We start from the raw sequence: 15,004 nt of genomic DNA, 5'->3' as shown, positions 1-15,004 counted from the left end.
CATTTACCTTTCCTGATTATGTTTTTGGTTGGTCACATTGTTTTGGTCCTAATTTTTTTTTCAAATAGGTAATTCTAACTCTATTAATATTTCACTATTAAGTTCCGTGTATTAGTAACACAAGGATTTTGAGATAAATTTGCCTAAATAGCATCAAAGTGAGTCAGTTAACTGTAATAGCCTTGCTTTGATGACAAATAACCTCCAAACCTCAGTGTTTTACCACAAAAAGCTCAGCTCTCTCTTCTTATGTTTCATGTTATCTCTGAAGGTTGCAGACTGAATATGCTTTACTGCATTTATCTTGTTCATTTCAGAATCTGGACTGAAGGAGCAATCCCTTTTTAGGACCTGCCATTCTTTTGGTGAACAGAATAAATACATACATACAAAGAACTAAGCCACTCAAAGCTTTCAAAACTTGATTGGACATAGTATGTTTCACATCTGCTCACCTCCATTGGCCAATATGTCACATGTCGCTGATATCAAGGGTACTGGGATGTATGCTTCTCCAGTAAAATAGTTCTTCAAGTCATGTGCCAAAAGAGAGGGTAGAAAACAATTGAAAATGATGTCACAATTTACTACTGTAACTCTTGCCTGTTGTTCTGATAAGACAAGATCAACACGTACTGAACTCATCCAGGTGCTGGGGATTCTGTAAGGAACAAAACTATCCTTGAATCAGTGAAACATGCTCAGGCTGTGACTTTCCTACTTGACTACTCTTCTGATTTTATATTGAAATTAAAAGGAATTTGCAGTAAAATTTCCCAAACTCTCACTACCCTTTTTGCAAAGTAGCCTGTTCTTATACTATGAATTTGATATCCTCTCAAATCTCTCTGGGAATAGAAACGATTCAAATTTCCTTCTATTTCTGTTGTCAACTTTACCTTCTCAGGTAAGAATTTACCCTTTTATGTTTCAGGTATATCTTTATACTCTGTTGGCTTTTTTCCTCTCTCTGTGATTGATCTATTGTAAAGACTACAGAGATCTTCCTCAGTTCCAGTAAATATCGCTGTTTTTCAGAAAAGGAATACGCGTTCAGTCTACAGGTCATTTTCAGCTATAGCAAATAACTAACAAAGGGCTGGGTGTGTGGGACCAGTGAACATATTGTTGATTTGGTTTTATTTTAAAGATACGTGGGGAGCTTATATTTTGTATACAGGTAATTCTTATATATTGTGAAAGTTATTTAGACTCCTGCTTTGTTTCTTGCTGTAACCTCAAAGCCAACCGTGTAAATTCCCCGAGGAAAAGTTGCCATATTATTTCAAGAACTTATCTCTCCATTTATCCTGAGGACAAACACCAGAGTCAGTGCATTATGTATTGGGTCAAGCCCAGTGATTCACAATCCTTTAAATGATATTCAGAGTTTTTCTCAGCGCCCTCTCCTGCTGCTTCTAATCTGAAGAATACTCAGGGTACAGCTGAGACTAAGGGTGCATACAAGGTGATTGAGGATTTACTGTAGATATAAAGTTTAAGTAGATGCTAAAACAGTAATCAGGATAAATAATATTTTAGCGTACTCTTATTTTAAAAGGATCAAAAATAAAACAAAAATCTAGGATGGATAAAATATCAAACTTTAAATGAAGACAGGATCATTCATAGTTCCATGCGGCACTGCAGTGTGAGGCTAAAGGAAAAATGAGTCATACTGATATTTTTTTAACAATGGAATTTGGGCATTAATTTTTATTTTAAAAAATATTATTCCTTCTAATTACTGAGTTTTGAGAACCCCTCAAATTCTGCAACTTTTCCAAAGGCAATGTCCTTATTTGTCTCATTCACATCACCCTAGTCATGATTCTGTCTCAGAGCCATTCTGGGGAAGCATACCATTTCAGTAATTCTATGTTATACTTCTATTATGTAAGCAGTTCTTTGGTTCTATTGGGTTAGGTTTAAAAAAAATCTCATCTATCAAATTTAGAGCTTTTACAGCTTTCCCAATATTATTGTCTACTGATGGATATTTTTCCCTGCACTGCTTTAGATTTACTCTATTTTTGGTTTTTGAGGGGTTTTTTCCCAATATAATTTTAGAAGATTGTAAAGGTAAACTTATGTGTATATGTACTCAGCCATCTTGAAGCAGAAGCTGGCAACAGATATAAAAGCAAGAGAAAAATACTGGTAAATTCATGTGACAAGGGAAATAGGTAAAAGGGATGCCATACCCAAGTAAAAACTTATCATTATTTTTCAAATGGCCACTGATTCTCCTTCAAAAATAATGAAAGAATTTTAGCTGCACATATTTTAGAGTTTGCAAATAAAAGATTTGAAAAGTAGGGAGACAACTCAGTTTCCATGTTCTGTGAAGTCTCCAAAGAATATAAATACAGATTCATTGGAATAGAGACACATAACTGAGTAAATAAGGAAAATTTTAAATCATTGAAGTTAAAAAAAATTCTCCAAATTCAGGTTAATCAGTCAAAAGCATGCATGGTGTGTTATGATGGAGACCTAGACCAGCCACTGCTGACTTGTTTAACCAAACTTTCCTCTTTGTTCCACTGGCAGCTCAAGTCAGAACACCAAAATGACTACTTTGTATATCAAACATTGAGGTGTTAAAAATATAACATCAACCATTTATCATTGCTTGGGAGAGATTGGGGGCAGGAGAAGAAGGGGATGACCGAGGATGAGATGGCTGGATGGCATCACTGACTCGATGGACGGAGTCTGAGTGAACTCTGGGAGTTGGTGGTGGACAGGGAGGCCTGGCGTGCTGCGATTCATGGGGTCTCAAAGAGTCAGACACGACTGAGCGACTGAACTGAACTGAACTGAATGTTTGTCAGAGACTAAAATGGCTTTATCAGTTCATTCTCATAACATAAGAACAATGTATGTGTAGAAATTAAAACCTCCCTTATTTTTAAAAATAAGGAAACTGAAGCTGAAGAAGTCAAATGGCTTGATCAAGATCATATCTTGAACATTTGCTGAGCTTGGGATCATGCCCAGGCCTCTCTGTTTCCAAATCTATGCTCTCAAACACTGTATCACAAATTTAAGCACAAAATGGGGATCTTTCTTCTATCTAGGGATCAGGTTAATACTCCAGAAAACTTGGACCAGTTAGTCGAAGACCGTAATTGTCTCTCTCTTCAGTTGTTTCATTAAAACCTGTTCATGTGAGTATGGAACTTATCTTTATATTTCAGTTTTCTAATGTATAAAATAATGCCTAATATTCCTACCGACTCCATGATTCTGTGATTATTATCAATAAGTCATTTGCTCTAAGTAGGTCATAACTGGAGGCCCTGTTGACATAAATGGTAAACTATGAGAATAAGATTCAAACAGGCAAATTCTAAGGAAACAGCAGTAATCCCCTTAATTTACTGAAGCTCTTTTAATTCTCATTCTCCCCTTTTAGTTCTGAATCACTGTGCTCTTTTGTATACAACTTTGTCTTTCTTTTATCCTGTAGTAATAGACCCAATACAATTTCACTGGGCTTTGCTCTCTCTACTGAACTTTTCCCCACCATTTTCCCAAGCCAAGATAAATAAAACACCAGAGCCCCACCTCAGACAGTTCCACACATTTCCCTAGAGGACCATGCCTTCTTCACCTATCACTTGAGGATCTCAGAGACAGCCTATTGAGTTATCCTACTAGGCAAAAATGGTTGTTGTTTTACTCTCTGAAGTTTGTTTTTATTACTATTAAAATTATGTTTGTCTAGCAATTCCATATTAAAAGAACAAGACCTCATTTCATAAGCATCAGACTAACACTTGAAAGTACTGGAGAGGATGTCAATGAACACACTGTCATAAGTTGCTTTGTGGAAGGGAGGGAAACTTGTACAACCATTTTAGAGAGCAATTTATAAAAATATCAGAAATTTGAAAATATGCCTACCTGAGGATGTGACAATTTCATTATCATACGTGTTCACCTAGATAAATTCTAAAAATGTTCACTGTAGCATCACTAGTGATATGGGGAAACTAAATAACTTAAATCCTCATCAGCAGAAGAACAGATGCATTAACTGTGCTTTTTGCAAATAATGGAAATAATATTCATCAGTCAAAATGAATCAAAGCTATGTGTAATAATGTAAAAACATCTAAAAATCTAATAATGATGACAGTGAAAATTTGCAGAAGGCTACATACTGTGTGAAATCAGTTCAATAGTTTTGAAACATATGAAACAAAGAATATTTTGTTTATTACTCTAGGGCTTGGGGGATGACAGACAAGATTAGGGCAAGTGCTAATTCTAGGAAAAAAATGATTGGGTTCATGTGGCTTAGAGTTTCAATTATATTTGTTGTCCCTAATTCTTATTTTTAACTTATTTATTTTTAATTAAAAGATAATTGCTTTACAATATTGCATTGGTTTCTGCCATACATCAACGTGAATCACAGGCCAATATCACTGATGAACATAGATGCAAAAATCCTAAACAAAATTCTAGCAAACAGAATTCAACAACAGAGTAAAGAGATCATACACCATGATCAAGTAGGGTTTATCCCAGGGATGCAGGGATTCTTCAATATATACAAATCAATCAGTGTAATATTAAAGAAAGGTAAAAACCCTATGATCGTCTCAATTGATGCAGAAAAACCTTTCAACAAAATTTAGCACCCATTAATGATAAAACTCTTTCAAAAATGGGCATAGAAAGGAACCTCTTGTGCTGTGCTTAGTCGCTCAGTCATGTCTGATTCTTTGCAACCCCATGGACCATAGCCTGCCAGACTGCTTTACCCATGGGGATTCTCCAGGCAAGAATGCTTGAGTGGGTTACCATGCCCTCCTCCAGAGAAAGGAACCTACCACAACATAATAAAGGCCATATTTGATGAACCCACAGCAAACATTCTCAATGGTGAAAAACTGAAAGCATTTCCTCTAAAGTCCCTAATTCTTAAATGAGTAATGTATACTTGGCTGTTTGTTTTATGATTTTTATACTTTTTTACATGACCTAAAAATTGTACGATAGTAGGTGAATATATTTTTTTATGTTCTCAATATGAAATTACCTAGTCTCCCTTGGTATCTGTAGGGGATTGAATTCAGAATCCAACATGGTTGCCAAATTCCACAAATACTCAAGCCCCTTATATAAAATGAATCTGTGGGTATGGAGAGCTGAGTATTATGAGACTCCATATGGTTTTTGAAATTTTACACATTTTTCTCCATACTCACCAATAAGTCCCCAATGAGAATGAGAATCGTTGCTCTGGCTTACATTAATTTGATCATATGACATAAAGTTCCAACTATGAATCAAACCAAGCACTGCTTCACGTTGTTGATCACCATTCCCACTGCCCTTTCTAGGGGAGACAGCCCACAATTTTGGGGAAATGATAGAAGTCAGAGGCCAGGAGATTAATATAATTAGTTTGTTACTAGATTGGTCCAACTCCAACAAACTTATCCTGGATCAGAGCTACTGCTGAGGGAACCACAATGACTTACTCAAGATCAATGGAAAAGCTTAGTCAACAGCACCTAAAATGCTCAGTCACAGGCTTGAAATAATCCTTGGTTATGTTGCTTAGATTCCTTCTGTCAATAAAAATAATCAATAAACAATGAGTACTAAGAAAATAGTTTTATTTGAGCCAAACTGAGGCTTAAAGCCCAGAAGCCAGCTTCCCAGATTCCTCTGAGAAACTGCTCCGGGGAAGCATGGTTTTCAGCACAGTTTTGTATCTTGTCAGAACAAAGAACAATAAATAAGGCTATATTTCTTCAAGGTTTCAAAAAACTAGACTGTACACATACAGCCTGTACAATATGGCCTTGGTTCCTGGAAAGGGAGTCTCATAATCAAAGGACTACCCCAGCATTGGCATCCTGGGAAGAGGAGCGTTTAATTTTTATTTTTAACATGGACAGTCTTCTGGTCAGTGTGCCATTTTCTTTAATAATTAAAGCAGATATACAATGTACATTTGATAGCCCACGAACAGGCTATTTTAGTTAGAATGAATTATGAATTAAAGTTAACTCATACGGAAACAAGAATGTCTTTTCTATACCACAATATGTGACAATTTATTTTACCTTCTTCCTGACTTCGCTCTTTGTATCCAACTACCTTGTAAGCCACTGCCCAAAGCAAATCTTGAGAAGCAGTATGTGATTTGGCCTCCAGTGACTCTTTACTCATTTGCTCATCAGTTTCCTCAGGATAAGGTCATTAAAATAAGGTTTGGTTTCCACTACCAAGATACAAGAATCATTTTATACATAGTTTGCCCTCCACTGAGATCTTTAATTCTACTTCCTCAAAGAACTGCAATATCCTTGGCTCGTTTACTCTTGTGGTTGAATAATGTCCATCAGTCTACATTCTGGGCAAGTACTCGCAGCTCAGGAACTGGTTTTTTTCCTCTGCTACTTATTTACTTAGCTCTGCGAGTCATCCTTTCCTTGCCAACCTCAGTAGTTTCCCACCCCAGCTCATCTCAGCTACACATTTCGTTACCACGTCCTGCATCTCTGCATTCACACGGACCTTCTCTTCATTAGCTTAACTCATTTTGCCTCTTTCTTTGTTGTTTAGTCACTCAGTCATCTCTGACTCTTTTGTGATCCCATGGACTATAGCCCACCAGACTCCTCTGTCCATGAGGTTTCCCAGGCAATACTACTGGAGTGGGTTGCCATTCCCTTCTCCAGGGGATCTTCTCAACCCCACAGTTGAACCCAGGTCTCCTACTTTGGCAGGTGGGTTCTTTACCACTGACATGGGAAGCCCTTTCTTCTTTTCCCTAGGTACTATTTTGTGCAACCAATCTTTCAAGAGCCCCAGTTCACTAACTTGTACTCTATCACTTGTTCACTGCTGGCAATCCTCTTGTCCTTTCCTTTCCCTGGACAAAGGGACTTCTGGCACCAGGACAGAAACCCTTCCCTCGTAAATACCCTCACATTCCTGGCCTCTCTTTCTCCATTGCATTCACTTAGCAAATGCAGGCTTTAGTTAAACCCAGGTATCTGTTTCCTTTATGGCTGAACCCAAGCCACTAAATATTGCTGGAGAAAAATCACGCACATTGTTGTTTGATGTCACTTCAAATACAAGACAGAAATCATCAACGAAGTTAGACAGTAGCCCCATTTCTATTCTATTTTGCTGCTAAGTTTCTTTGCCACTTTCCTAGACTATTTTATAATTTTTCTCTACAATTTTAAAATTTCCATCCCTTTCACCTCCATTAATTATCTGTCATTACTTAAAACTTATCTCATACTTAGAGAAAACAATCAATAAAATTTAAATTTCCTAATGATCCAACAAGCATACCTACAAAATCTTGTGTATATGCTCTATTTTATCTTTTGTGAAAAAAAGGATAGACACATTCCAGTCTCTATTAATAGCCAATGTATCTATTTGTGCTATGTATCATTTTGTAACTTTGTCTTCTCAAGGACTTTGTTCCTGTGGTGTATTAGTTTCTATTGTTGCATAACAAACTCTTCTGAAACATAGCAGCTAAAATCAATGAACATGTATCATCTCACAGACTCTGAGGATCAGGAATCTAAGAGCGGTTTAACTAGGTAAATCTGGGCCAAGGTCTCTTACATGTTTTCAGTCAAGCTGTCTGGGAGCACAGCCATCACACTATTTCATTAGGGCTGGGGAATCTACTTTGAAGCTCATTTGCATGGCCATTGGTGAGTTTCTCACTGACTATTAACTGGAGGCTTCAGTTCCCCACCACTTGGGTCTCTCCATGCGGCTGTTCAAAATACGGCAGCTTGTTCCTCCAGAGCAAATGATAAGAGACAGAGAGACAGTGAGAGACAGACTAAGAAGAAACTGTAGCCTATTATAAAATAATTTTGGAAAGAGACTACTCCATACAGCTTCCTGTTGTATGCTCTTGGTCATTTCAACATAATAGCAAATATACATTTGGTCTCTGTCCTGGTTCTTGGCACAGAGCTCTTAAAATCCTTGTAATTTCATAAGTGATAGAACACTAGGAACACCTTCTGTTCTAATGTTTGGCATTTGATCCTGGCTCCTGACACAGAATTCCTGAATCCCTTAGAATTTCCTGGGTGATAGCAGTATCTTTTGTTCTAAATGAGGTTCCTCTTGGTAGGTTCCGCATGGGGGCTGGTCACCAGATAGACCAAGTTATGATTATAAGTATGGAATTCAACCCAAACTCCCATTCTCCACAGAGGGAAGAGGGATTAGAAATGAAGTCAGTGATTGATCGTGTTGATGTGATGAGCCTTTGTAAAAATCCACGAAGTACGGGGTTTGGAGAGCTTCTGTGTTGGTGATCACATGGAGATGTGGAGAGAGTGTCACTCTTGGAGTAAGCATGGAAACTCCAAGCTTTTTTCCACATTTTGCTCTGCACTTCTCTTCAATCTAGGTGTTCATCTGTATCTTTTATCATATCCCTTTATAATAAACTGCTAAGTAGTATATAAACTATTTTCCTGAGTTTTGTAAGCCACTCTGGCAAATCAGTCAAACCTGAGAGGGAGTCATAGTAACTTCCAATTTATATGCTTATCAGTCAGAAAAACAGGTAGCAATCTGGACTTGTAATTGGCTTCTGAAAGGGATATGGATGAAGGGTGAAGGGATATGGACAGTACTGTGGAACTAGGACCTTAACCTGTGGGATCTGACTCTATCTCCAGGTAGATAGTATCAGAATTTAGTTAAATTAAAGGAAAACTATCTAGTATCTCAGAGAATTACTTGGTGTGGGAAAACAAACCCACATATCTGGTGTCAGAAGTGTTATGAGTATGCCAGTAGTGGGAGAGTAAAGAAGAAAGACAAGGAAAACTGAGGTTTTTCCTTCTCCATCACATAGCTCAACCCTCATACATTTGGGAAGGGTCTACTCAAGTGTGTGAATAATGAGAGGTGTGCTCACTGAGAGCCATCTTGGAGAATGGCTGCCGCATGCACTTACTCCTGTACAGCTTAGATTCCAAGTATCTCTCTTCCTATTAGAGTGCTCCGATCCACATACATAGTTGCTTCTATCAAAAAAGAAAACTCTCATGGCCTCACGGTTCCTCCATCTGCCACTTAATCTATTTGCCAAGCCTCACTGCTAAATTTCACAGGATTTGTTGATGACCACTGTCACCATGCACCAGCACTTTTCATTCACTCTCTAATCCCCTCCTCTGTTTTCTGGCCATACCACTCATCTCAAGTAATTGTTAAAATCAGCAATGATTTTATGTTGCCAATTCTCATGGACCCTAATCTACCTTCATCTTGCCATAGCTGCTAGCAGCATTTTAAAATAGTGTCTCTCTGTTGTTTTGGATGTACAGGTGAATTTTAGTTTTGTGAAACTTGAAGGTTTGTGAAATTTTGGACCCCTTATTTAAAAATAAAAATTCAGAGTTATAATATTAGATACGGAAATACATATTTGAAATTAAAAATAAATCACAAAAATGAAAATATTAAAAAATGCCACCATTATACAAAACACAACTCCTCTCTCCATTTATTTGCTTACAAATTTGGCTGCATACTCTTTTATTATCTCTTTATATAATAATGATCTTGATATATTATTTTCTGTTTTGAGAATAGAAAGATAATTTAGCTATTCTCTGGAATAGTTGATCAAAAATCTTTTTAAATTATTTTTAGCTTAGATAATTTACTTTCAGCTTAATAACTCATCAATGATTTTTGGCATTGTTGTCAAATCTATCAGGTTTATTGCAAATACAAGCTAGAAGACTTGGATGAATGTTCCACACTTCACATGGAAATGCGTACATTCCAACCCAATTTCTCCTCCATTCCCGGCACCAGAAATTATGATAAGCTTTCTAATCCTTTCATTTATAGTCACACAGCCAAGTGACTTAGCATAGTGGGCATCCAGGACATTCCTGAAGGCCATTCCTACAATGGGATGGCTAGCAAAATTTAACATTACACAACAGTATGTTGTGAACTATGTAAATTTATCTTACAAAATCTAAAATAAATAAATTAATAAATGTGTTATATTTCAGTGTAAAAATGTATTGGGTTGGCCCAAAAGTTTGGGTTTAACAAACTTTTGGGCCAACCCAATATATAACATCTGTAGATTAGCTTTCGTGCTGCTTAACAAATGAGTACAAGCTTGCTGCTGCTGCTGCTGCTGCTGCTGCTGCTGCTGCTGCTGCTGCTGCTGCTGCTGCTGCTAACTCACTTCAGTCGTGTCTGACTCTGTGTGACCCCATAGGTCAGCCCACCAGGCTCCCCTGTCCCTCGGATTCTCTAGGCAAGAACAGTGGAGTGGGTTGCCATTTCCTTCTCCAGTGCAGGAAAGTGAAAAGTGAAGGTGAAGTCGCTCAGTCGTGTCTGACTCTTAGTGACCTCCTGGACTGCAGCCCACCAGACTCCTCCATCCATGGGATTTTCCAAGCAAGAGTACTGGAGTGGGATGCCATTGCCTTCTCCGGAGTACAATCTTAAGCAGCTTAAAACAATACATACTTGTTATCTTGCAGTTTTCATAGGTCAGTGCTCTGGCCACAATCTATCTGGGTCCTCTGCTCAAGGTCTCAAAAGTCTGTATTCAGTGTCAGACTGGACTGGGTACTCATCAGAGGCTCAAGTAGGGAAAAATGTACTTCTAAGCACCTATAGTTCCCTTGCAGCTATAGGATTCATGATAGCCAGCTTCTTCAAAGCAGGTAACAGAGAAAGTCTAGCAAGACAGATGCTATAGTCGTATGTAATTGAGTACATGTTATCACTGGTTCTGTCACATTCACTGTATTCTATTGGTTAGAAGCAAGTCGCATGTCCTGCCCTTAATGAAGGAGAGGGTGTTACACAAAGGCATGAATACCAGGAAGTGGGGATGAATAGGCCATCTTAAAATATGCCCACCACAGTCTGTTTTAAAGAATAGATAAAGAAAAAATATAAAACAATACTTGGCATATAGAAAAAATTAAATAAGTTCAAAATAATTTACATACAGCACTGTCTCAGTGGCTCTATGAGGTAATACGTATCTGAGTTCAACATAAACAAATAAAATGTTTACCTTTTTTAGTTTCCAAAGCCAGGTAATTGAGCTAGAGCTTAAACCTCTATTTTTCAACATATAGTTTATCCTTCAGTGATAGTAGCTTCCTCTAGAAACAGTATAAAATTGAAACTTTCATTCTTTGAAATAGCTTTTAAGTACCAGAACCACTTGATACACATCTTAAAAACATAAACTAATTATTGAGAATTGATTAACCCCCTAATAATTACTAAAATATGTTTTCATTTCCACATATTTTGATATAAGCTCTGGTGTTCAGATTTATAAACTTAAGTATTTAGTGGACTTTGCTTCAGTTTTCTTTTGCAGATATTTGAGACTCTTCTCCTCATTTAGCGTGCATTCTTATTTTCTAATGACTCATCTAGAGATGTTCATTTCTAGTCTTAATTTATCCTAAAACAGGAGCAAGAATACTTCTCAGTGCTCTTTAAGAGTGAGTTTACATTGCCAGTAATGGCTAAGTTATAGCTTGTTTAATTTCAGTAGCCCTGTGTGTTTTTTCCCTTTGCTATCATTCCTCACTGGATACCATACAGTGTATAGAAGCATTCCTTGTTATTACATTCTTTATCCTCCATAAAGATATACCATTGGATGAAAAGGCTATGTTCTAAAGGCAGGAAATACACAGATGTTTTCACTTGGCCATTACTCTACATAGCAATGATATTAGCCTTTTAGCAGTATATGTCACATTAGCAATCTGAGTGTTTTTTGAAGCAAAGCTGAAATTTGTAGCACCACTAATTGCATATTTTTACCATACATTCACTCAAGCATATGGGTTATAAATGAACTCAAGACATTGTAGTTGGATTCACTTCTCCTCTAATAAAGACATACACGTAGCAATGCTTCTGTCCCTATTTGGAGACACAGTTTGATACAGTTTGGTCATCTGTTATTGAGTGGATTATGCTCTCATTGCTTTGTTGAAAGAATAAAGTCATGATAACTGAATTATGCAAAATAAATTACTAACTAGCAAACAGTGTGTATTATTTCTGCACATGATCATTTTAAAAGAATTACTTGACGATATGAACTATCAGTGTTGAGAACAAATATTACAGGACATATGCTTAGTACTTTTGAGGAAACATGCAATTTTAAATCATAGGCTTAGTACTCCTCTAATTACTCTTAACCAAGCTTTCAAATAGATGTTTGCATTTATATGAATGTTTAAATTATGGATTTGGGGAATGCTCAGATTATACTCAGAAGCAAATATTTCCAGATTTTACTTTTAAAGTTTTTTTTTTTTTACTTTACTGTAGTTGAATATAGTCAAATCCCACTTGATGAAAAAGTAGAAGTAGTCCGAAAATTCATTAACTTTTTTTGGATAGTCTTTAATGATTTGAATTTAAATTAGACCTTTGGTTAGGTTCATACTTAGCAGTTGTTATCTGTGTGCCGTGTAATTTCAAGGGGTCTGATAATGTAAGTTAAATTTAAATGTTTTAAAAATATTTCTTTTGCATTTGCTCTTCTGCTTGTATGTGTAGATCTGTATGCATTTTTATCTCCCACACAATCAAACCATTAACTGGGGTAGTTCTTACTATAGTCTTCTGATCAATGAAAAGAAACTAACACTAAAATGATTAAAACTAGCAAATAAACATTTGCAGTTTAAAATTGTTTTCTAGGAAATTATTTATTAGGAAGATGCATATATTTAAAAATGAAAACAGAATAATCACTAAAATTTATTAAGCATTTAATTCTCTAAATATTTATTTCTATGTATTAATTTATTCCTCTGTATGTTTTATAAAATCATCACAAAACCATATAGAGAAGTTTTATTTCCCTAATTCCCAAAAGAGGAAACTGAGGCACAAAGAGGCTAAATGACTAGTAAGAGGTAAAGCTGAGATTTCAACCTAGGAAGTCTGAATGTTAATGATTAACTTATGCCATCTTTAAGAAGTTTAGCATCAACCAGAAATAATCTTTACAGGACATTTTATGCATTGCCCTTTCAAAAAAATGTTTTTTTAATTAAAAGTATAAATTCATGTTTTATATTATCTGCTATTGAATTATACAAAAAATTATAAGAAATGTCCAAAATCTATTTTGTTCTTAGAACACTCCTGCAGAAACTCAAAATTATTACCTGTTTTTTTTCACTTTAATACTTTTTCCTTATAGCACCACCCGTGTTGAAAGTTTGTTTCTTCTTTTCTCCTCCATGCTCTGCATCACTTTCCTGCTCCATATCCACCAATTTACGACAGCAGATATTCTTTAACTGCTCAGCCAACCATTTTGCGCAAACAATTATATTTATTAAAATAACCAAATTGATTTTCTGTCTATAAGAAAAGACATTTTGAAATCTATATGCTTCTTGGTCAAAGGTTATATCAATAAAATACTCAGTAAAGTGGAGATTTGGAAATCATCCCATTAATTTGATCAATAGAGAGACAAACTCAATATATTAAATCCTAAAGGTATTTTCCTCTCTAAATTACTGTCTGCAGACTACATTGATACAATTAGCCATGTAATCACCACATCTTACTGCAACATGTATTCACTCCTTAGTACTGTAAACAGTTGGTGGACACTGTGGGTTTACTGCGATATCACAGAAGACTGTGATACTTCTCTACCACTGTAAAGTACAGTAATTTCAAGAAGCTCAAGAAAATGTGTATTTTAACTGAATTGTAACTATTCTAATGAACTACCTGACTTTGCTTATAAGAATATGCCACTTAATATGTGCTTGATCACTTTAATATTGATAAACAATTTTAACTTTAACATTCCCACCAAATGCAGAGATTTGCATTGGAATTTTGACAGCATCTATTTCACATGTTTTGAAACCACGTTGTTCAGATTTTAATCAGGAATTCAAAAAATTGAATGTCAAATCAATTTAAAATGTTGTCCTGAGTTTAGTGCTATAGCCGTAACTGGGATTTGCTCTGTTTCCCTTCCAGGAGTTTTGAAATACTGATTATGTCCAAAAGGTCTCCCATGTCTTGTTCCTTCTATTTCATGATAATATCATAAATCATTTGAGGTCATGTTTTATACTGTGAGAAAGTATAAATTATGTGTAATGGAGAGTCTACAGTTCTATTCTCATAAGAGCTACCTTTTCTTAGAGAAAATATTTTTTCATTCAACTCACTTGGTTTAAGTCACAAGCTTTTATTCCATTCAGTGTCAGAGAAAAGATTTGGTCATTAATGCAACATTTTGGACTTGGGGGGGCTCAAATTTAAAAAATCAATTAAAAGGAGGGTTAACTACCTATTTATGAATATATCAGTATATGAATGATGCTAAAGCTGAAGCGCCAGTACTTTGGCCACCTCATGCGAAGAGTGGACTCATTGGAAAAGACTCTGATGCTGGGAGGGATTGGGGGCAGGAGGAGAAGGGGACGACCAAGGATGAGATAGCTGGATGGCATCACGGACTCGATGGACATGAGTCTGAGTGAACTCCAGGAGATGGTGATGGACAGGGAGGCCTGACGTGCTGCGATTCATGGGGTCGCAAAGAGTCGGACACGACTGAGCAACTGAACTGAACTGAACTGAAAAATACTAAATGCCATGGAATGATTATACTCAGAACAGTCTAAAAAGAAGAAGTAAAAAAGTGAGTTAGGTGTTTCTTTGCATGGATTCATGACACTGTATGATTATTTTACACATTAAGCTAAATTGCAACTGTTAGAAGAGCTGATCCATTTCCAGAAATTAGAGTACCTAGCAAATATAAGGAAATCCAATATGAACTTTCTGGATATATTAATGTGCTGACTAGCTTTGGATGCCTTCCTAATTACTTCTTAATGCATTTCACAAGTCATCAAAACCTGCTAACACATCTGCTGAGGCCGTATATATACATATATATATGTATGTA

The sequence above is a fragment of the Oryx dammah genome, unplaced genomic scaffold, assembly GCF_014754425.2.
Source record: "Oryx dammah isolate SB20612 unplaced genomic scaffold, SCBI_Odam_1.1 HiC_scaffold_5, whole genome shotgun sequence".
Lineage (NCBI taxonomy): Eukaryota > Metazoa > Chordata > Mammalia > Artiodactyla > Bovidae > Oryx > Oryx dammah.
Note: the sequence above shows the minus strand (reverse complement) of the source record.